The following is a 2,980-nucleotide window of genomic DNA, read 5'->3' on the forward strand; positions in this document are numbered from 1 at the left end:
TTCGAAACCTTTCATTAATATTCGTACAATGATACGAACGTGGCCGGAAAATTCTACGTTAGGCCTAAATGCAAAATCTTCGTCTGAGTCGCTAGAACTACTCAATAACATCACAACTGCTTCAGTGTAATTCTTAATGGTACCCTGTTACTATAAAATTGATTTTATACATATGTGTTTATTTTTTTCATTCACAATTAGAAGCTATTTCAACAGGGCTACTGTAGAAAATGTGCTAACTTCACTAGTAAAGTTTAGTTTACACGTTTGTAAAATTACTCCTTCGTTGTGAAACAAACATATCACTTGTAAAGAGCGCAAAATTTCATTCGTAAAGATTTGATTTCCTTTGTACAGTCCACCTTTACAAACAAAGATTGTGAAACAGAAGTTTACAAACAGAGTTCACAATTTCCAAAGATTGTAAACTTTGTGAAACACCCCACTGGTGAATCAGCACGCCGAGCTCGATCGAAATACAACCAGTTACTATTATTTCCCTATCGTTTTTTGACATTTGATTCCGCGTCCTACCCCTTTCATTCGTTACTAACCAACAACGCCAATAGCAGAAGGTAACGCAAAAACAGTCACCGGTTCCCCGATGCATGGCTTTCTCTCTCAATGTCAACTGAGAGTTAAAAATATTCATTATAATATGCACTTTCCACTCACTCCTCAGAATGTCTTCTTTATTTTTATTTATTTATTTATTTATTTATTTTTAAAGATATGTGAGCTACGTACTGTATGTCTGATGTTTTGCCATCGTACATTCAAATATTTATATTCACTGTACAGTACAGCGAACTGTTTATACTTACTGTACATGCTATAACTACTTCTCCCAACTCCGCTATTGCTATATTTCCTAAACTAAACGCTGATATTGAAATAACGCCTGGTCTGATAATGCAGTCTGTTTAAATTTCTACCGACCAAGTTCTGCCCTTCATCATGGGAAAACAACGAGCTTCTTTAAAGGATACAACTACTAGGACAGAGATATTTTCATTATGGAATTTGTACTACCCACTGAAATGTAGTAACTAATGGGATTTTAATTAGCCATATATGTACAGTATATTACATTCTTTACCTAAAATGTCTCTAACTTCTAGGGAGAGCGCGAGGTACGTTCACAATCCCCTGAATACATATTCCCTTCTTCGAGAAAACGCAGAGAAGTGAACCGTCTCATATGAATATGCTACCAGTCATAAGTTTCAATACGGAGCTGCAAGTACTTAAGAATTATCAATTACTCTACAATTATGCAGCGGCGTCATCATCCAAGCTATAGCTGGAATAGGGAAGGGAACATAATATCCCATAAGTCTTATTAGAACACGCTGGAAATAGTGACGTAAAAAAAAAAATCGCCAACGGCACGTGGTGTTCCCAAGCGGTCACCCATCCAAGTACTGACCACGCCCAATGTTGCTTGACTTCGGTGATCGGACGAGAACCGGTATTTTCAACATGGTATGGCCGTTGCCGATGAAACTGCGTAATCTGTAGGCACTTGAGGACGATGGGATTGGGGTGCACTCGATAAAACCTGCACTCGCTCACACACACACGTAAACTGCCTGCTTAGACTCTGTACCTAAATTACCAAGCTCGTTGGATGTCATTGGGATAGATGATAAATCTATCTATCAACGGCAGTTTGGTTACGTTTCAACGTCACACACTGCTGGATTGACACGGGATTAATAAAACAGCTAGTCGGCATTCTAAGTTAAGCCACAGGTGGATTGTTGTTCAACAGCGGAGCCTCCTTTCAACCACATGGTTGTGGAACTGTAGTCGGATTTTCGACATCATTTTCATGCCATACTACGGAACTTCACACAAACTTCAATTCACTTCTTGCACCGGCGGCTACTACGAATGGACTGAAGCTCGCTACTGACTAGGGGGGGGGGGGACATTTGTCTCTTGATGGATTACGTGACAGATATATAAAGTATCAGTCGTATGTTATGAACCCGAGTTTCAATAAAGATAGATTACCCGTATGTCCACAGATTCTCAGTAGTGGCCTGCGGAAGGATTATGACCGCGGTCGACAAGTTACCTTCTAAGTTGTTTTCCCTCAACAATTAATGCTGCCAAGTGAGTAGGAATGACACCGCGCTCTCATATAAGTCGTACGAAACTATTAAGGAAACGAATTTGCCTCGTGGATCCAAGTCTCCCATGGACTGCCTATAATGTATTATCTATCCTAGAAGTGTTATCGGGGTGATTATTTAAATTTTCACTCGGTGGGAAACGCTGTTGTTCTTCATTCATCTACTCTGTTATGAATAACTTGTGGCCCTTAAAAGGGCCGGTTGCTGATTCCCTAGCAAGCACTCCCGCTTACTTGGAACTAGTGTATTTTGTGACGGCCTTGGTCCCTTCACTGACGGCGTGCTTGGCCAGCTCACCGGGTAGCAGGAGACGGACGGCTGTCTGGATCTCCCGACTGGTGATGGTCGACCGCTTGTTGTAATGCGCGAGCCGCGAAGCTTCCGCGGCGATGCGCTCGAAGATGTCGTTAACGAAGCTGTTCATGATGCTCATAGCCTTTGAACTGATTCCCGTGTCTGGGTGAACTTGTTTCAGAACCTTGTAGATGTAAATGGCGTAGCTCTCCTTCCTCTTGCGCTTCTTCTTCTTATCGCCCTTCGAAATATTCTTCTGGGCCTTGCCGGCCTTCTTGGCAGCCTTTCCGGAAGCTTTGGGGGGCATGGTGCTCGTCTGATGATGAGCCCGGAGGGAGAAAAATATTTAAGTCGCAGGGACAATGCCGTACTGCCTTCCCAGTGCGAGCCAATAGAAACAGCGCAAACGTTTGTGACTTTACGATTGGTCCGCTGTCGATTATTGACGTTGGCGTAAAAGTGAAGGTTACCGTCGGGCCCTGCATCGATCATCAGATCAGATCATCAATCATCAGATCAGATCAGATCAGGATCAAGAGGGAGCT

The 2,980-nt window shown here is 42.4% G+C and overlaps 1 non-coding gene across 1 annotated transcript; it reads right to left on the reverse strand.

Moving 5' to 3' along the window:
* Positions 1 to 1,380: 1,380 nt before the first annotated feature.
* Positions 1,381 to 1,499, reverse strand: LOC138706853 (5S ribosomal RNA). Its single transcript, XR_011334100.1, has one exon. It is a non-coding gene; the product is annotated as a 5S ribosomal RNA (ribosomal RNA).
* Between the last annotated feature and the right edge of the window lie 1,481 nt (positions 1,500 to 2,980).

This window comes from Periplaneta americana, chromosome 9 (assembly GCF_040183065.1).
Source record: "Periplaneta americana isolate PAMFEO1 chromosome 9, P.americana_PAMFEO1_priV1, whole genome shotgun sequence".
Taxonomy (NCBI): Eukaryota; Metazoa; Arthropoda; class Insecta; order Blattodea; family Blattidae; genus Periplaneta; species Periplaneta americana.